Here is a 23,942-nt window from a genome sequence, read left to right as displayed (position 1 = left end):
AAGAAATCCAAAAACTGATGTTAAATGGTACTTGCAGTTCAAAATTTTCTTTGAAACCTTTATTGTTAGGCAAAAACACTTCTTGCTCAACTTTGCCCTTGTCAGTTTGGACACTTTAAGAGATTTTGCTTCAATAACACAGAGTTTAAATGAGTTTGTCTGCAGATTTTATTTTTAGTTGAATTTCTGTCCTTTGTACCATTGAAAATGACTCATCTTTGTGAACAGGATGACTTACAATTGAGAAAATATCTCAATGTTGAACCATGTACTGTGTCACTGAGCTCTTATTTTAATTATCAATGTTTCAAATAGAAAAGTACTGTTACTGGTATTTTAGTCCTGCTTGAAAAGTCCAGCTGCATGAAAGTAAACTGCTCCTTTCCTTTCTTTATCAAACGGGTACAGAAGCAAAAAGGCAGCAGCAGAGGAAAAGCCTTGTTCTGCATAAAAGTTGTTCATTGAAAAAGGAGCTGTGGGAGTTTCTGAAGTTGGTGAGGCTCAACATGTTTATTGGAGGATGTGCATGTCAATGGAACAACCACACTTGTGTTTTGTTTTTTTTATGTTCAATGGGTCTGTAATTTGACTTGAATTTAATGCAAAATAAAGTTGGCTGAAGCTTTGTTTGCTCTGTAATCTATTGACAACAATGAAACATGAATTCCATGTTGTATTAATTAATCTAAGAGGCCAGACAATACCAGGTATAGAACCGATTTCAAACTAGTTGTACTAAAAAATGGAAAAACAAAAGCTGATAAATGCATGTAGAGTTATTTCATTTTGATGACACTATACTGTTCAACTGGTCCCAAACAAAACAGTGTTGGGAAATGGTGGCAACTTAAAAATGGACTGAAGGTTCCCAATTCAATGGTTAACAGTCAAAATTTTGCAGCTGCAAAGCAAGACTGATTATGTTTTTCTGTTTCCCCCCTCAGGTTAATCTACAGACTGTGAGTGCTGGTTTTTGTTTGTGGCCACTGTGCCATCTATCCTTTATTTTCATTTCCTCTTTTCATCTCTCAAAGTTGACCTTCACATATAGGACTGTAACGGTACCCCAGACTTCATAGAATACCTCACTTGAGGTTTGATTAAATGTCCTTTTAATACTAGTACACAATTGAGAATTAAACCAGGAGCTGAAGAATTCCAGGTCTTCTGACCAACTGTACCGTTCCATCCTGATGTGATGGGTAAGCTGTTTTAACTTTTTGTTTCCAGGTTGATCATCCTTCTGTTCGTCTCCCCGTAGTTGAGCCTTTAGTGCGTCGAACAGTTGCGTCGTTTAGTTGATCCAACTGTAGTTGTGTCGTTTAGATGATCCAACTGTAGCCACGCCTCTCTGTGGCTACAGTCCCTGTGGTAAGTCCCGCTTTTTCATCCTTATTTTGCTGGGTTGCTTCTCCTCGGCCGCCGTGCCGACCTGTCCTGTCATTCCAACATGGCCGCCGTGCCGTGTTTTTTGTATCTTGGCCGCCGTGCCGCTTCTTCAGCCTGTCTCTGTCCATTTCCCGTCATGCGTCGTCCAGCATGGCCGCCGATCCGTAGTTTGAAGCCATGCTGGAGAAGACATTTTTCTCTGGATCTGTGGATAGGAAGAGGTAAGTTTCTTTAAATGTTGGTTGTGGTTTTGGGCTCAGTCTTGATCTCTCATTCTCTCTTCCAGTAGTTCCAAACTGGCCGGTTTGCCAGACTTCCTGTGTAATAGATGTGTGAAGACCGTCGCATTCGTTTAGCAGTATATTCTCGCGTTGTACAAATGTCCTCAGCTGTCCGCCGTATCATTCTGTATTTAAAGATGGCCATCGCCTCCGACAGACAAATTGATAGAAACTGTAGGGTAGCTGTGGCCATCTTTACATTCAGACTGTGCAGTGTGGATAAGCTGCCTTGTTGTGGCTCAGCAGTTGCAACGAGGCAGCTTCACCTGACAACTGAACTCTGTCATACTGTGCTGTCATCTCTTGCATGTCCAGCACCTGTTTATATCTGCACCTGTCTGTCATGCATGATCACTATAGCTGCCACGCCTCTCTGTGGCTGCAGCACCTGTGGTATTGCTTGTTCTTATTTTTAGAGGGGACTCGTCTCCATGTTTGGAGGACGTGCACGTCGATGGAACCAACCAAGCTTTTTTTTTTCTCAACAGGTGAGTAATTTGATTTTCGTTTTACGCAAAAGACACAAGTTGGTGGAAACTTGGTTTGCTCTGCAATCTACTGACGACAATGAAACATGAATTCCATGTTGTGTTAATAAAGCTTAGATCTAAACATGTCAAAAGCAACATGGAAGGTACCCATTTTTAACTGGTTGAATTGCCAACTTGGGAAACAAACTGCATGTAAGGCTATTTCATTTAGATGTAATTTCAGTGCCTAACTGATGACAAATGGATGGAAGACTGACTTATGTAGGGAAATGATGAAAAGTGCCTTTAAAACTGTTGAATGAACTGAGTTTATCCAGTTTGAGGATTTTTTTTTTTGGGTCAAATTACTGCAGCAGCAAACCAACAGTTGTGCAACATTTCAGGGTTTTTACACTGAGGGCAGCAGATTATTGCATTTGTGTCATCCACAGGGACGTGTTTATTTTTATGATCGTGAGTTTTCCTCCTAGTGAAAATGTAAACATTTCACCTGTTTGAACCAAATCACCACATTGTTTTGTGTTTTTTTTTTTTTTTTTTTTTTTTTTTTCTCCTCAGGTTGATTTACGGACTGTGAGTGCTGGTTTTTGTTTGTGGCCACTGTGCCGTCTATCCTTTATTTTCATTTCCTCTTTTCATCTCTCAAAGTTGACCTTCACATATAGGACTGTAACGGTACCCCAAACCTCATAGAATACCTCACTTGAGGTTTGTTTAAATGTCCTTTTAATACTAGTACACAATTGAGAATTAAACCAGGAGCTGAAGAATTCCAGGTCTTCTGACCAACCGTAACGTTCCATCCTGATGTGATGGGTAAGCTGTTTTAACTTTTTGTTTCCAGGTTGATCATCCTTCTGTTCGTCTCCCCGTAGTTGAGCCTTTAGTGCGTCGAACAGTTGCGTCGTTTAGTTGATCCAACTGTAGTTGTGTCGTTTAGATGATCCAACTGTAGCCACGCCTCTCTGTGGCTACAGTCCCTGTGGTAAGTCCCGCTTTTTCATCCTTATTTTGCTGGGTTGCTTCTCCTCGGCCGCCGTGCCGACCTGTCCTGTCATTCCAACATGGCCGCCGTGCCGTGTTTTTTGTATCTTGGCCGCCGTGCCGCTTCTTCAGCCTGTCTCTGTCCATTTCCCGTCATGCGTCGTCCAGCATGGCCGCCGATCCGTAGTTTGAAGCCATGCTGGAGAAGACATTTTTCTCTGGATCTGTGGATAGGAAGAGGTAAGTTTCTTTAAATGTTGGTTGTGGTTTTGGGCTCAGTCTTGATCTCTCATTCTCTCTTCCAGTAGTTCCAAACTGGCCGGTTTGCCAGACTTCCTGTGTAATAGATGTGTGAAGACCGTCGCATTCGTTTAGCAGTATGTTCTCGCGTTGTACAAATGTCCTCAGCTGTCCGCTGTATCATTCTGTATTTAAAGATGGCCATCGCCTCTGACAGACAAATTGATAGAAACTGTAGGGTAGCTGTGGCCATCTTTACATTCAGACTGTGCAGTGTGGATAAGCTGCCTTGTTGTGGCTCAGCAGTTGCAACGAGGCAGCTTCACCTGACAACTGAACTCTGTCATACTGCGCTGTCATTGCTTGCATGTCCAGCACCTGTTTATATCTGCACCTGTCTGTCATGCATGATCACTATAGCTGCCACGCCTCTCTGTGGCTGCAGCACCTGTGGTATTCCTTGTTCTTCCCTCATTCCCTAAGCTGTTGCTGCGGCAGGAACCTGCAGAGATGCTGACTGGAAATGGAGCCTTCAGAGTCTATTAAAGGTCTGTGAGAATCAACATGTTTGAAGCAGGAATGTTTTGAGTTTTATAATATTTAATAAAATTTTTCTTTCTCCTGTCTGCTTCAGATGCACCAACAGAGGTGGATGGATGTACTCCTGTCAAACTGCATGAGGAATCTGAAAATCATGTCTATAGCTGCCTTTCCTCTATCTGGAGTTTGTCTGCAATCAATAGTTGTGACAAACTGACTGGTACCACAAATCTGATGAATAACATCAAAAGCTCAAGATTCCAAAATGTCCTACAATTGGAATAAATTCATTTAAATATACAGTGTCTTGTCCAGCAGAACACTCTTTTGTTGTTTGTATAAAGCAGGTGGATCAGCTGTTCCCTCATTCTCAAAACTGATGCAGGGACCGGGTGTTTCTCCCTCAAGAACATCTGCTTTTTGTTTTCCTGCTGAAAAGCTGCATATCCAGAGATGCCAGCTGGAAATGGAGCCTTGAGAACTTGAAGGTTGGTGAGAATCAATGTATTTTCAGCTGGAATTTTTCAGGTTTTCTGAAGTTATATTTCAAGATTTTTCTATCTACTGCAGGTCTCGGATCCACCAGACCAGCAAACATGGATTTAGATGCCATCTGACTGTCTGAGGAGCCTAAAAACAGATAACAGGTCAGTAAAACTAACTGCAAGTTTATTGAATGTTTGTAGAGTTGAACGTGTGAGCGTTGGTGTGACCCTGCCACTGCAACGCCACGCATCGTCCTTCATGGCTGCTCGTCTGGAGTTTGGAGTCTTCAGAGTTTTTCTTAAAGGTCAGTGAGAATCAATATGTTTGTAACGGGAATGTCTTGGATTTCATAACCTTAATTTAACAGCACTGTTCTGTCTCTTGTAGGCCTCGGATGCGAGACCACTGTGACCACTCAGTCATTTCAGATGAGGCTACTTCTTTTCAGATCTACAGACAGCAAGTATGATTTTTAAGTTCACATATTGATTGGCTGTTGGTTCTGTCTTCTGTCTATAGCTCTGTTTAATCAGCCTTGTCTTTCAGCCGGTGAAGGAGTCTCATTGAGGAGTCATCTGTCTGTCCTGGTCTAGTTAGCTCAGCATGCATCCAGAGCCTTCTTTAGCACAGGGGAAATGTAGCGTTGCTGCTTCATTGGGCTCTTCAGGTGGTCGCCTTTAGTGTTTGTACAGAGGCATAGCATATATTTAGTAAAGAGCTACTGTTTTTAGTTAATCACACAAGATTGGGTTGTAGATTAAGTTAGAAAATTTACTAAACTAGAATCTAAATTCAGACTTGAAGCTGGCGTTTTCTGATGCTGTCAGATTAACATGAAGTACTGCTTATCTGAAAAGGGCTTATGTCATAAGATTAGAACAATATTAATGCAATAACTTTACTTTTGTGTATTTTTCCTCTAGGTAGTGTTCTAAACAGTGCTGGTTTTCTTTAGTTGCATGTTTCAGACACTTAAAAATATTTAGTATTGCAGAATTACAGGACAGTGAGCAATATATAACAGTAGCATAGTATTTAAACTAATCCTAATCTGACCTAAAATGTGTAGATTGCAAACCTTCAATAAAAGAATAACAGGGTCCAGTACAAATAAAAACTCTTAAAATGGAGGGTCTCCTCTGGTTAATCCTGGGACTCTCCATTAAACATTTTTAAAGTAATTTTGAATAATTTACTAATTTTACAAATATCAATTTGTTCCAAGTGTCTTCTAGTTAGTAGTCTTCTAGATTAGTTTGTTTTTACTGCATTTTAAGTGTAATTTTACTATATTTACCTCAGTATGAAAGTTATATTTTAACACTTAGTTTTGTGTAATTCTAGTTTGCTGTTTATAATTTCAAGTTGTATTTTTTTTTTTAACATTTATTGTAGTGTTATTTTTTCTCCACAATGATCACTTTGTATAATTTGTTTGGTTTATTACTGCTTTTTTTAAATTTTTACCACAATCTGTCTTATTCAGTTGTGTTGGTGTTCATCAGTTACTAAATCTATTGTCAGTTGCTTGTAAAGTAATTTGAACTTTATTTGATTTGTTTAGAAAGTGCTGTATGAAGTTTTATACATTTTCAGGTTGAGTCGGTTCATTTCAATGTTGTTTTTTTTAACTGTAGTTCTCCTTTTAGTGCTCCAGAGCCCCCGTTTGTTTAATTGTTTGTAAATTCCTAGCATACTGTTGTTTAATCCTGTCAGTTAATCATTTGACACGTTTAAAATGGATGTTGAACCAAAGTGCTATGTGCTTTCCAGTAGAAAAAGAGATTAATATGAATTTTTTTAAAGATTAAATATAAATATTTGTCATGGGATCTTAACCTTTGATAGAAATTTGACCAAATTAAATATTAATCTGCATTTGTGTCTCCATTTAGACTTGAAATGGATGATATGCCAAGGGAAAAGCTTAATTTATTCGACTGTCAGTGTGTCCAGATGAGGTGCTGTTAACATCATTACTTTAATTTATTAATTGTACTAAAATCACACATTAAGGTTAAATTCTGGCTGCTGTCGCTCTGCCAGGTTTATTCCAGAGGGAGACTCAAGTCAGAGTTCAAGTTTAGTGTCCTTCAGGGTTTTTTTTTTTTTTTTTTTTTTTTGGGAGGCCTCCCAGCAGGGGATTTTAACTAAACCCCTGTAAAGCTTAAGTTAGTCAGTGACAGAATTCCCCAGCAGTTAGTTCAGCTGTGTTTTATCTGTATGTAGGACAGTTTAGGGGTTGGCTGGGTTGTTGGAGGGAATAAACCCGACAGAGTGACAACTTAAAGCTTAGTGACTGTCAAAAAGCTGCTCGATGCCCACTTTGGGTTTATTTTCCATTTTATGGTGGTGACGACAACAGCAGCTACAACTGGGAAACCTCACTGGCATATTGAATGACTTGGTTCTATTTTTAATGCTCATTGCATTTAACTGAATTGGAGGTCAGAAGGTTAATGTCTGTCTCATAGTAGAAATACAGGACACAAAGCACTTTTTTAACTTTTAAGTGACTGTAATATTGTAGGCTCTTTACCAGCGCTGTTTCAAATGTTTACTTATGTGCAACACTTGTCAATGCTGGATGTCTGTAAATGTGTTTTTTGGTAATTTCAGATTTTTTTTTTCTTAAAGTAGCTCCTGTGCTGATTGTCATTTCTAAAATGTGGAAAAATATTGTGCCAGAAAGTTGTAGTATTACAATAGAAATGTTTTGAGGAAAGTGTCTGATTGAAATACTGTAATTTATGTTGTCATTGCAGGTTTCTGAGAGTTTTAAACTAACTGGAGGTGGTGTGGGGTGGGGGGGGGAGTCATGCACATGTTGACAGCTGTGTTTCTGTCAGGAACTTTTTAAATCACTTCATTTGTGACATTTTGTTGAACACTGCTGACTTTCTGTGTTAGCGGAGTATTGTCTCGCTTGATTTTTAACTTTAAATCTCCAATTGTTTTTATTCTGTCTTAAGATGTCATTTTTTTATAGTTTCATGTAAGTATAGTTTGTGTGTAGACTAGACTGCATTGAATTGGTTCCATTGTTTTCTGCATTAATTGATGTTTGGTTTGTAGCATGTCATCGTTTTCTCAGTCTGAAGATATTCATTTTGCTGTGGAAGTGGTGGGGAGGAGGATCAGAATATATTTACATCTAAGAAGCTGTAATCACAGAATTTACTTTTTGTTCTAAAAAAAAAGTAGTTGACAATTAATCAATCACTAGTTGAGATTAATCAGGCTTAATTTATTCACTGCTACTGCATTTCCAGCTTCTTACTTTTACTAATTACTAAATTAAATTGCTAAGTTTAACTGAAATTCATTTTGATTCTAAAACATGCTGGAGGTGATCAAATCTGAGCTAAAAATCAGGGGTAATTCATAAATATTCTACGTCTGACTTTAAATTAGAACTTGTCAAATAGAGTTCAGTTTAAAGGTTTGTTCTAGAGCTGCAACTAATTAATTTCACATATTTTTCAATACAGCAATTAACCACTTAGTGAAATGTCAAATTTTATTTTTAAACCAATCCGTGCATTCTAAAGCACAGTTCTTAATCCCACCTTCCAGCGTGTGCTCATCGTTAATCCTCATTTCTAGATACTGTATGACTTAGTCTGCAAACAGCATAAAGTTGTGCAAAAAAACCAAGCATGTCAGAATCGGTTGCAAATAAACTTTATCCTCGAGCCTTTTATTTCTTTGTAAATGTGGCTTCACAAACGGGTTTCATTGGGCGAAGTCGTCTCTTAGCTGCAGAGAACGAGGTCAACAGAGTCGACTCGTATAAGATGGCAAGGCTTTTCTCCTTCCCCTTCTCCTCTGTATGCAATGACAGCTGAGCTCAAAGAAACCCAAAGAGAAAATGACAGCTCCACGGTTGGGCAGTTTTCAAAACCAGACAAGGATCCATCTGGTTTTGTGAAACGGCAGATCGTGCGAATGACGCATCAGATTCTGACATGGTTTGGAGATAATTGCGAGGAAACATGCTCGACTTTACTGCTTAAGAGCAATATACAAGATGGTTAATATAATCTTAATTTCTCAGTTAAATAGAGGCTTTAACTGATTCAGCTGTGACCAACAAATGACAAATTCGGAGTTTTCAGTTGAACTACAGGCTGTGCTAACATAGCAGAAGAGGCAATAATAGGCTGAGAAATACAAACTAGATCAATAAAATAAATGCAGCATGGATCAAATTGTAAGCAAGTTGTTTTAAGATGTGTTCAGCATAGTGAAATATTTTTCTGATGTGCAGAGTAGAGCGAAAAAACAAGACTTTGTAGAAGTTAGAAAATTGTAGTTTGTCTGTAGAATGTAGAGACAAACAGCCCCAAAAATAAATGACAAAAATAAGGAGCTACAAAACAAGTTGGGAAACCAAACACAAAGTGGAAACTCAGTGGTTAAATACCTTTGTGGAGAGCTACAATGTGTTCTTGTTAGTGTTCCTTCTCCCTAATTGCTATCACATTTTGAAAGTGTTGATGCCATTTTCTTGAGGATTTTTCTGATATGTCATATTGCACAAAAGAAATTTCTGATTTCTCTCCATTTCTGACCATTGTTGTGCTGTTTCCATTCAGGTGCTAGCTCTGTATTTGTCAAATGGTGCTCTTGTCTTTTGTATTTGTGGTTGTGTTTTTGTTTCTTAAAGGCTGTCTATGCAAAGAACTGATGGATCTACGAACCATACAATCAGCACCACTGGCCTGCATCAGGTCATGGGACTTTTGCACTGTAGAGCTTGAATGTGATCAAATCACATGAGACTTAAACTGATAATGGACAAATGGACAGATAAGCTCTACACCTTGCAGGACCCCTGAACTGGACTTTTACCGATTGTTGCATCTTTGGCCGTTGTTGGACAAACGTGGATATTCTGGCCGACTTTTGGGTCTCATGTGGTCATGGGACTTTTGCACTGTAGAGCTTGAATGTGATCAAATCACATGAGACTTGAACTGATGATGGACAAATGGACAGATAAGCTCTACACCTTGCAGGACACCTGAACTGGACTTTTACCGATTGTTGCATCTTTGGCCGTTGTTGGACAAGCGTGGACATTCTGGCCAACTTTTGGATCTCATGTGAACTTACTGCTTTGCGCTTCAATTAAATGGGATTTTGCTTTAGCTGCGGATGACTCCAAGTTTAGTTTCCTGAAAATGGGACAAAGACATTCCCACTCCTGATGATGGATGAGAAGAACCCTGCCTGTGGTTGAAGAGCTCCAGGATGGGGATGATGCGTCATCGCTGGAGGACTTGACCAGAGGTCTGCTGATGAAGATGGCAGCTGCAGAGGATGGAGGACGCTGCCGCTCAGAAGACGCTGAGGAGGAAGAGGAAGGCCAGATGACGACACATGAACAGGTAAGAAACGGGTTTGTTTCACACTATTTGATCAATTTGTTTAACTTCTGCTTTTCTTATATTGTGTTTGTTTGTTTTAGATGTCTACCCTCAAGGAAAGAAGACCTACCTGATCTCACAGAGCACATCCCTTTGATCTTCAGTTCTGATCACACAAGTCTCTTTCCATGATCAACCACTCGGATTACTTTTAGCCACAGAGGGAAGCCCAAGCAGTGACTGGTTTCAGTTAACTCAGTCACTGACTCCTAAGACTGAACAATATGAACTCAAATCATAGATGATTTTATGGATGCTCTTGAAAATGTGCTTACATGTCTGTTTCATATTAATTAAAATGATTGCTAATTTAAATCAATTATTTCATCTGCTTCATTTTCATCATTTAGGTGTAAGGAATCTGTTCCATATTTTAGAAAAAAAAACTTAAAACCTGTTAGTACCACAAGCCGGACAAAGACTTTGGTTTAAATACAAGCTTTAATTTTGGTTCAGTTTTCTTCATCGTGAGTAGAAGCAACTGTTAGCTATTTACCATGTGAAAGAGGGTTTCCGTCATCAGTATTCTCCACTACTAAAAGTGTTTTGCCTCTGGAAGTTATGCATACTGGGAAGTCTGAAAACCTGCTGATGTTTCTTTGGAACCTTCTCAGTAAACAGATTCTAATTTGGAAAAATGGTTTAAAACTAAAATTTCCAGTTGAGTTAACCTTAAATTACTAAATACTTGTTTTTTTTATTACCTTGGAATTGAACACAATATGTGTTTTTGGAAGATGAGATTTCATGGACTTTAAAGTAAAGATGAGTCAGAAAGTGAGGAAACATTCCTGAAGTGTTTTGACAGCAAGGAAAATTCCCAAAACTTAGACATTTTTTATATACTGGACATTTTTCCAGATACATCTTTTCGGAATTTGGGACAATTTTTGATACTGAGGGTGTTTTCGAAAGATGAGTTGATGTTTTTTGAAAGTGAGGACATGGCAAGTGACCATATTTACAATATTTTGTAAATGAGGACAATTCTGAAACATTTTAAGAACATGTGGTGTTTTCTGTGGGACTGGTGGCATTTGTGAAACTTCTGTGGGAATGCAGGACTTTTTTACACTGAGGATGTTTTGACAATGGGCGGGGACCTTCTTTGAAAGTGAGGACTTGGGAAGTGGCCACATTTATGGGGTGTTAGTGGGAAGTGGGGACATTTATTAAGTAAGGATTTTTTTTTTTTTTTGAAAACCTGGTGTTTTTCAAGATTTCTTGCATTTAAAAAAACTGAGAGCACTTTTAGAAAATGGGGACTTTTTTGGAAAGGTTAAGCATTTATGGAAAGCATAGAGGAAAGCTTTTTTTTTTTTTTGGGAAGTAGAGACGTTTGAGACGTGTCTTTCAGAAGGAGGAAAGGGAGGATATTTCTAAGTCAAATAAGACTCCATTAAAAAAAGGTTAACTACTCTCTAAAAGTAAGGACTATGCACACAGTCTGAATGCTGCCAACTGGCTCTGGATTCTCTCTCAGCCTTCTACTGCCAGTGCTGATGAACAAGTGGAAACCAGCTTTGCCCAGTCACCTGCTGAAGAACGGGATATGGACTGTACCTGAAAAAAGCAAGAGGAAGAACAACACACAAACCTACAAGAAGCCCCCAGGACACTGACTTAACAGAGATCATAAATATTCCCCTCAACTCCCAACTTAGGATCAGAACTTTGATCAGAGCTACCACTGAAGGATTCTTAAAAGGCTCTTATGAAATGACTGGGTCAAAACTATAGATACAGCAGTTAATATTTGGTTAAATCATCTTTGACCATTTTCACCTAAACTCTGTACTTTCAGCAGCTTTGACAAGCTTCTGGTTGTATCTTTGAGCACTCTTCTTGGCAAAATTGGTGCAATCAAACTACATTTGTTTGCTTTCTGACACAGACTTGCTTCTTCATCACTGTCCACCGTTACCTGATAGGGCTTTGGAAATGCCAATTTAAACCCTTACTTCTGTCTTGATTTTTTTTTTTCCCCATTTCTTCACTGTTTTTAATGAATCTTTGGGTTAATTGTTGGAACACCCAATTGCATCCTAGACCCAACCTTCAGGCTGCTTTTAGGTTTTCCTTAAGAATGTAGTGATCTTCCATTTGCATTCCATTTACTTTGTGTAAAACACCAGTTTTGCTGGTAGCATATCACCGAGCATATTTCTTACCGCTGTGTCCAAATTTTGCTCCATTTGTCCACAGAACTTTGCTCCAATAGGCCTTTTCTTTGTCCATGTGATCAGCAGCAAACTTCACTTTAGCTTTAAAGTGCTGTTTTTAGGGTAAGAGCTTCCTTCTTGCATGGCAGCTTCTTGGCTCAGTGATGTAAAACACACTTGACTGAACACTGACACCTGTTTGTTTTTGTTTTTTTTGTGCGATTCTTGGTTCTCCCTTGACCATCCTGACCAGTTGTCTCTCAGCAGCAGGTGATTAGTTTGCGTCTTCTTCATGACTGGCTGTGACACAACTGCACCATGTGCTTCATACTACCAAACACTTATTTGGGGATCTGAAGCTGCTTTGAAATGTCTCCAAGTGCTTTGCTTTTTCAGATCTGTCCAAGTCCTCAGACTTTCCCATTGTAGTGTTTGTGGCAAATAAGTGTATTAAATGGGTCCTATTTAAATTTGCTCCTTGGAGTCACCAGCTGTAGTCAACTGTAATCACTCACAAGACGTTATGAGGCCATTCCGCTAAGAAAATTTGATTAACACAGCCTTCTTTATCATCAAAACTGATCATTCAAGTTCCCATATGTGTATTTTTGACCCAGAAGATCTATAATACATTGACGAAACAACCAAAATGCTTGATAGTTTGTATGGAAACTTTGTTCATGATGGTATTGCTATGGTCAATAAGAAGATATTCAGCATTGTTTTACTATATTACATATTACCAGGTAGACCCTCTAAATTATCAGCTCATAGGTAGAGCCTCTTGGCATACTGCCAAAGCAATCCATCAACAAGAGCTACACTCTTAATAGCTTAATCTTTTTGGAGCTCAAACAGAGGTACTTCAGAAAAGCAGTGTTGTGATCAGGTGGGGGATGGCCACCGTGTGAGAAGAGTACATTAATTTTGCATGATGGGTTTCTTTTTCTATTAATTCATGAGCTCTGTACTAAACAGGGCTTTCATGAGGCAGTGAGGCCTCAACAACTCCCGCTGGTCTAGTGAAAGCTTCACCCACCAACCTCAAGAAGATGGAGCCTCATGTGGAGTTAAACTGTGTACAGTGAGTGAATGGGCTTTCCATCTTCATTATGTCACATAAATCCATTACTGATTTGTTAAGCTTCCATGAATCCTCAACTTGTTAAAACTGACAAGTGATTGGAAGAATGAGTGGCGGATGTTCCCTTTAATGTGGCCCAGAAATCTCATAAAGGAAACAGATTGGTTTGTAATTTGTTTTCTGTAGTTACTGTAATGCAAGTGCTGTTTATTTCAGAGAATAACATGCTTTTTCTGTAATCAACACACGATTTGTCTGAAGTGTTCCAGGTGTGTGGTCAACATGACATGTAAATGGGGAAGGCGAGTGTGGAGCGCTTGCAGTTGATTAATGTTTTGATTATGGTAATTTTTTTTTCTGCCAGATTGAGTCACGCTTTGCGGGAGCTGGTTCCTCTGGAGCTTTGTTGTTGAACCACCTGTTGACAGAGACTTTTATCGCCCTGCATGTGGTTTGAATAATAAAAAAATGTCCCTTATAAACCATGCCTGGTCAACTTGAGTTTATTCAGTGCTTGTCTAGTTCTTGATAAATGGATTGTAAAGGCTTATGCTGAAATATCACAGTTTTTACTATTTTAAAATTATATTTAGTATTTGGTGTATGCCACTGTTGAAAACTAACAGAAAAAAAGGGCTGATGAAATAAATGAGTGAGGCAAAGTCAGGCATTTTTTGCAGAGGATTTGTATTACTTTTTTTTTTTTTTTACAATTTGTCTGTAGTTTCTCTTGAGTGTGGTTAAAGCACTGCAAAGACATAAAAGAAAACATTAATGACTTAAACTGAGAAGCTTAGAATTGTGAGTATGCACACAGATCAGTTCAAATAATACAAAGCAATGGCTGGTGCTCCCAGAAGGAGAACAAAGAAATGTAGACGGTGTGTATAGAGTTGTGAAGGCCTGAGCAGGAAAATCTTCACAAGCAGAAATGTTTGATTAGATTCTCTCACTGCTCAGTAGTCAAATCTGGTGACTCTTGGTTGCAACTTCTGACTGTCGCATTTCTTATAAATTTAAAAGGATTTGATCTCTGTGACATGCTTTCAGTCCACCTTGACTTGCATCAAATTGTCACAGCAACAAGATCAATTAAGTGTCCAAAACCAGGAATATAGATTTTAAAGCCTACTTGTGTACCACCTCTCTGTCTTTGTGGTACTCAAAGCGCTTTACAAATGTGTTTCTCATTCACACAACAATGGAGACAGACTTCTGTGCAAGGTGCCTTCTGTGCAGTATTGCCCAAGGACACTTCGACATGCAGAGATTGAACTACGAACTTTGCGATCAGTGGATAAACCACTCTGCCACCTGAGCCACAGGCTTCCAACTACTGTCGCTGTTGCTGACCATGTAGGGGAAATTACAGGCATACCGTTTGTTTTTGACCAGAAAGCTGGGATCTCATTTCAGTACTTTCTTTCTGTTTCTTGAGAACGCTTTCTATTGTTGAAAAGGACAGTTCATGGCGGTATTTTTTGCATTAGTTTTTGCTAGCAAAATTTTCATGAACGTTATCTGAAACTACATATTTGGAAGTTTGTTCTCATTGGCTATACCGTGAGCAAAAATCAGACAACATGCCTCCCAATTAACCTGGAATACTGGCTTGTAATAGAGCGGTGGCGTTAGTATCTTAAGCAAAAATATTAATAATAATGTGATTGTATGATTGGAAATTAATCGGAATCAAAGATGTTCAAGACTTTTCCTTGTGGGCTCCACCAGTACAGTACATGAGTTGTATTTATCACCATTTAGCAGAAGTTGGTTCAGGGCATTTTACATAGCAAGTCCAAGACCTCTCTTTATGACATTTTAAAGGCAAGCCCAACAAATTCAAACACTTTGAGCAAGTACTGCGTGATAGTGGGAACACAAACATTCCTGTTAACTTGAAGTAGAACGAGGCTCAAAGTGGGCAGTTATTTTCCTCGACCTGTTAGGGTGAAAGTTGGATGGAAAGACAAAATAGGAGCAGACACATTGTACAGGAATGGACGGAGCAGAGCTACACTTAAGACATGTATTAGTATTATCTGGGGATCTGGTGTAATTTAGAAATTAACGGTCCACACCTCTGGTTCGTGTGGAGCATTTGCACAAATTGAGTGAAGTCTGGGTTTCACTCAAATTTACTCACATTATTGATGATTATAATATAAATCGGACTCCACATGATAAGCACTGAGGCTGCTCAGACCAGACAGCAAAATGCTCCTTCATGCTGCCGTGCATGTCATCCATCTAATCATCCAGATTTTTCTCTTCTGATGGATTTGCTTCTTTTGTGAATGCGTCTCCATGCTGTGGATCCAATTTACACCCAAAATGCTGTCCAAACTTTCATTTATAATTGTCAATGCAGCCTCCATAATTCTCGAGTGAGAAAGAGGCAAAAGAAAGGTACAGAAAAACATCACAAAGACGTTGATTCTCACAGGAGTAGCATTATCACGGGAACTATGTGTTGGACAAGAGATAGTAGGTAATTTGTGGTGCAATTTCTACTTCACAAATTACCAACATGACAGATTCTCATGGGATTAAGATCACGCACAAACTCCGTAATTATTCAAGAGATCCCTAGGAAATACACGCCCCATGCGAATAAGGCTTAAAATGCTGATTTTACCGTTTTAAGCTAAATGGGTGATTTATTCCATTTGTGACACTATCAAAGCATTGGGAATCCAGAGAAGGCCAAATATAATAAATATATTAGTGGCGTACAGAGAGACTCGTCTTACCTGTGACTTCCTAATTTGCCAGTTGAGTTGTTTTGCACAGCCAACTATTTTCTTGTGTAGAAGTCTAATTAGTCAAACACCATAAACTCGTGTGAGCTGAAGAGTTACAAGCAGAAAGTTGCACCTGAAGGAAAGTCTAATCCAGCTTTCACTCAGACGTTTTATAACTTTTCTGTTGACCAAGATTCAAATCCCACTTGTAGCAGGAATCATCTTTAAAAAAAGGGATATATCAGTGAAAATATCCCCACCTGCCCAGCAAGTGCTTTATGTTGGTATTCAGCAGCACCATGTCCCCAAACCCCAGTGGCTGCAGCGGTGATACACCAGCAGCAGCAGCCACCAGACAGCCAAATCTCACATCATAATTGACCATGATTGATGCCTCCCAAACATCTCACCCCACTCTGCATCCAAACCAGCTGAGACCAACCCCAGCCCTTTTGTTCAATTGGCTAGAAAGAATACAATGCATGTGCAGAAATGTACGCCAAACCAGGACAAAGGGTTTACTAGAGGGAGTTGGAACACAAAAGGAGACAGGAAAAAGTTTGTAACCCAGTTGAACTGAGCGCTCCAAGTCCTCTGACTCTTTTCTCTCTCTGGCTTTATCTACATTCATCGCCCTCTCATTCAGTCCCTCTCTTTTCTCCCTGTCTAGCATTTCTTTGTGCAGTCAGCTGTAAGTTATTTCCAAATGCCACAGTCAGTGGCATCAGTGGCAAACTAAACCTTGCACACATTGTTCTCATATGCACCGTCTGCTTCATTGAACAAGAAATGACGTTGGATGTTCAGATTATCTTAACGTCGCAGCCCAAATGTCATACCAAGATGCTTGAAGAGGCAGGAAATTTAATTCAGACCATAAAATATCACTAAATATGAGCCAATGCGTCTATGTCTATGCAGCAGTGTAGAGCACAGCCTCTTGAAAATCTGTGTTTCTTCATTTATTTACAGTGTCACCTCGAGCGAGCTCTCCTTGAGCTATTTCTCGCAGTCGACTCCATTTGAGCTATTCTTATCTGTAGCCTATTCTCTGCTGTTCTAATGACCTGACATCTCCACGGGGATCATTAAAGTTTCATCTGACCTAATCTAAAAATTGAAGTCCCCTTAAGCAAGGCACTTGTCTGCTCCAGTGGAGCTGCTCAGTGTCCATCAGCGGGAGAATGTGGTTGTACTGAGGATCTGCACATCTTGCAGGTGTCCAGAGCAGAGTGTGAAGCATGATGCTGCAGGGAAGAAAATATGCTCATTTAAACCTATTTTAACACTATGTATACAGAGATGTACAGCTTCTATACCATACTAATATTTTTTTGTAATTTCTGCAATTATTGTGTTTACATGCACACCAGTATTCCACAATTCAAGATGTGGAATTTACATGAAGCACAGTAGAATCTGGTTATTTACATCCCGGTGTACATACTCCATCTGAGTCACCTCATCATTGCATCATGGAAGGAAGAAACACTGCCTTGTTTGAATTTCTTTCAGCCACTCACTCTCATACTGGGAAGGATGAGAAGGATGCACTTGTCCCCTCAAAGTAGTGATGGTTAGAATCATTTTAGTACCACATTTGCATGCAGTAAGGTGAGTTTGACCAAAAAAATGTCTGTAAAATTCACTGACAAAATCTAGTATTCTGCAGAACTACAAATTTTCAGTGCGGTAGGTTTCCTTTGGTAGTTGGTGTTTTGAAACCACACAGAAGGATGGCAGAGGAGAAAGCCACATGAAATCACAGGCCAATGGGAGGTTGATAAATGCTACAATCTGGTTGCTGTTACTGCATGTTGTTAGAGCATCCAGTTTAACCTGGAACTTTTAGCCTAGCCTCAGGCTACTTTGACTACGGCTATTGGCTGAGTCTTACTGTTAGCACAATAAAATGCCTAATCTGATTGCAGCATTATCTCATCCACCTTACTGCCAGCACTGTGAGATGGGAAATATTTTGTATGTCCTCAACTTTGTTATCTTCATCTCTGGACAGCCTGAAACACTTCCAATACCAACTAACGTGAAACACTAATTACAGAGAGAACACTTCCAAAAGACTGCTTTTCATTCTTTTTTTGTATTTATATAAACCAAGTTTTGTTTGTTTTTTCTTCTTCAAGGTTTTTTAGGAGTTGGCAAACACCTGGTTTTCTTTCTGACTTGTCTTACTGTATTTATTAGATGCAAACATGTCCTTTACTGCCACCATCTGACGACACCATGCCGCTTCGTATATTTGCTCCAAAATAGGAAATTAAAACAAGCCAAGTTTGCATTTTAATTTGGGCGAGATTTCTGAAGTTTGCTTCAACTTCGTTTCACAGTTTTGTGGAAACGTGGCTAGTGAGATGAAGAAAGAGCTTGATACAGACAAATGTGTCCACCCACAAACTAAACAGATGTAATAGCTTTTAATGTACAGTCCTGGTCGACCTCATTTACACCCATGAAATTTAAATACGGAATGTAGAATATCTCCTGAAAAAGTGAATCTAGTGAAACAGCTTTGTTCTACAGACAACTCAGTTCTGATACTGAACAGCAAATGATGAAGCTACAATTTTAAAAAAGCAACAGGAGAACAAAAAATAGAGAAATTGAAAGATTGCACTGTGACATTGGTATTGGCACCCTTTAAATCAGTGTGGGGAAAAAACTCATTGTGACTCAACTGCAATTAATCAGAAATTAAAATTACCTGCTGATAAACTGTCAGTGCCCACATGACACTAATTAGCCAATGAATGATGACTTTAATGTTTTAAAAAGCCACATGCTATTCCCTGTTACTTTGTCACAATAGTAAAGACAAGGGAGCAGTCGGAGGACATCAGAAGCTATTATTAGCAAACACAAGGTTTCTGAAGGGTATAAGGCCATCTCCAAAGACCTTGGTATCCCTATTTCAACAGTGTGTAATGTTATTAAGTTTGCTAAGCATGGAACTGTCAAGAACCTGCCTGGACGTGGGGGGAAGAGGAAAACTGATAAAAGAAGTCTTCGAAGGTTGGTGCCAACTGTGGAAAAAGGAGAGGAGCACCCCATTGCTGAAGAAAAGGCATAAAAGGGAATGACGGATTGTTGCTAAAGAGCACCTGGACAAACCGCAATCCTTCTGGGAAAATGTTTTGGGGACAGATGAAACAAAAATAGAACTTACAACATGTAGGATGAAAAATAATGTTTTTTGTTAAATTACTTTGGACCATTTCCATTTATTTCTGAAGATAATAGTGGTGATCAGGACTGAATATGTATTTTAGAGTTTATTTAAGTGCTTATATTGAAGTCCAATCCATCATTTCTAATCCTGCAAATTTCAGATGTGTACATAATGTGAGACAGTGGGCATAATGAAATCTGACCTCAGCTTAACGTATTTAGTTGGTATTAAGCATTCTCATTATCTTGATTTTGGCCACATCATGATTTGTAGCAGCCAAGCAATAATAATAATATAAAACAGCAGAACTTGACCTCTGAAAGAGTGGAGTGCACAGAGAGGACTGACGCTTTGTAGGGAAATATTGGAAGACTTGGAAACGAGGGTTTCAGCCAAACCAGAGCTACAAGCCAAGCAAGTTTGAACAGAATATGATCCTAATTAATATCAAGTCATAGCTGACTTTGAGTGGACTGAAGAATCCCTGAGCTGCTTCACTCTCTAGGACGACTGCTGCCGGCAAACACCAAGAGTGTTTTTTAAATGTTTTTAGCTCCTGTGGTGGATGATTGGATTGGCTTATTATCTGGAGAATTGTGTTATTGGATCATTTTACCGAATCTGGTGACACTCTCTTGGCTTCTAATACAGGGAACTGTCATCTTTAAAACAATTTCAAATGCCAGCCAAAAATTAATCATCTTCCTCATTACCCCTGTACGGAAAAATGAAGCCTCATCTTCTTGGAGCACTTAAAGGACCGTCTCATACTTGTTGGACTTTGCTAACTTTGTTCCCAGCCTGGACTGTTACCGTTCTTCAGCATATACTCAAAGGACACTCTGACATACAAACCCCACAGCCACTCTGGAAACTTTTTGATGGGTGATTCTTGGATAAGAAACTCTGATATAAAACAGGACTGTGAAAGAAGAAATAATGGGACACTGCAACTGTTGGTTTTGATGAAATATGAGCAAACTAAACAGAATTTATTACAGAGTTTCCCCATGAAGATCAATAGTTTTTCTGTTCTCTTCAAACTAAAATGTGCATGGAAATAGTTCTAACAGGAAACTTATTAAAAGACTGGTTTTGGTTGAAACAGGTTTTGGAGGAAATGAAGTGATATTTAATCAAAACTACAACTGATTTGGTTATCTTATACATCTACCTTTACATCTTTTAATTATTTTGTAATGTAGGTTACAGTGTTGAGATCTATGCAACCCTCAGGCCCTAAAGTAGCAGCACTCTGCTTTAGCTTAATCTCTCCAATAGAAACATGGAAGTAGTTAACTTTCCCTTCTGACAAACAAATGTGGCAACAACAAATATTATATTTCATCTCCGAGAGACAAAATGTATCTTTTGAAGTAAATTACATCATATATCACAATACTACCGAGAAATTACAGCGGTAAATTACCGAACGGCTCGCCAAGATGAGACTGTCCTCTAGCTGTCAAGATGACTGGTTGGTTTTACTCGGCCAGGATCCTCACATCTTGGGGAAAAAAATGATGACAGCTTTGAGCCCAACTTGAAATCTCTGCAGTTGCTGCTGGTTGGAAGGAAATGCACTATTTGAACAGGGAGCAAGAACACTTCGAGCCATTTCCAGTGATTTTTGCTTGATGTGGACAGTTGGAATTGGAACAGTGCATGAGCCAAGTCACTGTTTTGCAAACGCACAAAAATACAAGTAGAGAAAGACTTATGGGTTTGCTTTTTGGCACTGTGATTGATTTTTTTTTTTTTTTTTGTATTTCAGCTTTCCTGATGTGATGAAATATGATTTATAGATGAATATTTACAAGCCTATGAATCAATTTAAAAGCAGCAGATTCCAGTCAGGGTACCTTTTTTTAAATAATTTTCATGATTTGATGATGATCTAATGCACTTTATTTGATATAGATGCTATCAGGAACACCATCAGTATAATGCAGAGTTGCAGACTTTTATAGTTTGTGTTGCTGTTTCCTTATTTTCTCTGCAGATGTACTGTGAAATAAGCAGGTTTTATCTTATTGTTTCCCTCTTTCGGTTTTCTCAGAATCCGTTTGGTAATAAAGTGGAGCTCATAACACCATCTTTTCAGTATAACTCACTGCCTTTATCAAAATTTCAGAGGCGTTTTATGAACTTTGACTGGCTCCTTTGCATCAGACACCTTTAATTTCCTTTTTTGCCTTTACTCAGCACAGCAGCAGCTCTCTAACTTCACTACATCTCCCCGTATAATAAAAATGACAAATAGTGTCAGTAATGTGGGCTGACAGCAAAACATATTCCTTATCGTACAAATACAAGGATCTGCTGCAATAAGTCACTGTGTGTAAATAACGTGAAATGTACCTTTATGATGGATTCATATCCTCTCACAGGGTTATATTTAACCAGTTCCAGTAATATTCAGAATTCACAGAGAACTAAGATGCTATTAAAAAGTACTGCTCTTGGTCTTAATTAAAACTTAGCAGACAAAGCCGGTGAGATTAATGTTTAGATTATTTTTTATGTGCCGAGCAGCTCCTCCTGTGATGAATTCCTGTGCAGATTCAGATCTTCTGCGGTGAATAAAGCATGACGCTGCCTTCACTGGCATCTGAGCTGTGTTCTTTTCTGGGGAAGCAGCTTGTAAAGAAATTCCACCCTCTGAAGATTGAACTTCATGTAAAAATTAAAGAGACAGAAAGAAGCTCTGGGCAGAAAAAAACTTTGTCAAATGTAGAGTGAAAACTGTAAGGTTTATTTAAGATGCATAGGAAGACGGTGTGAGATGCAATAATCCACCTCAAACTTCAGAAATTGTGTCGTGTGTTTTCTTGAGCTTATAGATCTTTTTAAAATATTATTAATCTTTATATTCTACTATAAACATCCTCCTAAGATTCAGATGAATTGCACAATAAATGAGTGTAGACCTCAGCCAGTAATTTCTACTAGTTTGACAACAAGTACTCTAAAGTTTAGTAAAGGTGTCCCACCAGGCTCTATTGTTGGGACACTTTTATTCACTAAATACTGAAATAGTAGCTCTGTTGCTTCACATTTTAATGTGCATTGTTAGGTAGATAACACCATGGCACATCACTTATTTTGTCTTAATGTCTGTATTGCAAAATTAAAGTCTGTTTTAGATACAGTTCAGATTGAGTCATGCTGAAATAAAACTTGCAACTTTCAAGAACACAGGGGAGAATCTTGCATTGTGCCCATAATCACAACCTTTAAGAAGGTGAATTTGTTAGTTACAAATATTTACATGACTTGTAATGTACTCACTTTAGAGTAAACTAAAGAACTTAGTTTTTTCTCTGTCAGTTGGAAGGCCACTCTTCAATCTGTTATTGCACCACTGTCCAATAAGGCACCATTTTGAAAGGGTTTATAAGCTGAAATAGTCTCAGTCTGTTTACTATATAGTCCTCTATTAGGGATTATTAGGGAAGTGCTTATTAAGAATTCCAAAATTAAAATGTCACTCCTCTCTTAAATAACTAATCATTACCTTCTCTCTTAAATTTAAGTAGGAATTACTCAATAACTGATGTTTTACTGGCACTCATTCATTTCGTATACATTCCTTTTGCCTTGATAAGTACCCCAAATTTAGTTTTACCTTCATTATAAAATCTTACCCTGGAATCAGTGTATAAATTAATGGCTAACACATTAATTACTAATACTTTTTACCAAGGCCTCTCAAAGTCGAGACATTGATCAGCATCTGAACAGCAGATCAGTGCAGGCCCCTCCTAAAACTCAAGTTGTAAATACAACACATTTCTACTGATCAGTAAATTGTTTGTAAAGTAAAAAAAATTGTATAACTGGAGAAATCTACAGCAATGCCATCCTCAGATAAATGTTCAATGTGCCTTATTTCCCCATCGTTGAAATTGTTGTCGTGGCAACGCCAACTGATGCAGCAGCGTTGTCGCTGTCAAGTTCACGCAACGCCACACAAGAGAATTTGCTTCTAAATCACAGAATACAGAATGTGTCTCATTTGTTCCACAACAACTGCACCTCTAAGAATATATCTAAATCAGTTAAATATGGACTGAGCTGATGAGATCATGACAGATGTTTGTTCAGAGGTCACACTGATGCAACTGATTGGAGGCAGACCGTTTTCTCCAGTTACACTTGAATTTATTTCAACTATCTCAACAGTTTAGATTTAAATGTTTGTTGCCTAAAATTTATAAGTATGTTGATCAAATGTTATTTTGTTTTTGCGATCCCTCTTAATAATTGTCATAGTAACTTTGGGTTTGCAGATAGTGTTAAATCGGTCTCCAGCTTTGCTCTCGTTTGCTTTTTACTTCATTATGGACACATCTCCATTGGACTGTATGAGCACTTATCTTCTGGGAAAGTGCTCACGCGTGCTCCGGGGAAAAATCTATTTATAAGCGGAATGTGAACATTTATGATTGCAGACATGTTTTGGAAAAAAAACATTTTATAAAAATTGAATTATGCCGCCGATATGTATGGAAATTAAAAATAGTGAAAATGTAGAGAGAACGACACAATAAATGTGAAGAATTTATGACCAAAAGTTGCTGTTTTTCGTAGCTCAGTATTAGTAAATCATTTATTAACCATTAATAAATAATAATAATATAGTAATTGCAGTTTTAAATATGCATGGTCAGAAAATGCATATTTTATACAATGTACACATGGATCTTTGCTCTTAAAGGGGTAGATAGGGTATAGTAACAGTGCCTTCCTTAACATCCATCCATCCATCCATTCTCCCTGATGCACTGCATAAAAATTAGCTGCATAGAGCAAAATGAAATTTTCTTTTGAGGACAACAAAACACACTCATGAGTTGAAAATGTTATCTGAATTTCTTAATGTGCAGCCACTGATCTGTGTGTGTTTGTGTGTCTGAAAC

This window comes from Acanthochromis polyacanthus, chromosome 9 (genome assembly GCF_021347895.1).
Source record: "Acanthochromis polyacanthus isolate Apoly-LR-REF ecotype Palm Island chromosome 9, KAUST_Apoly_ChrSc, whole genome shotgun sequence".
Taxonomy (NCBI): Eukaryota; Metazoa; Chordata; class Actinopteri; family Pomacentridae; genus Acanthochromis; species Acanthochromis polyacanthus.
This window is presented reverse-complemented; position numbering follows the sequence as displayed.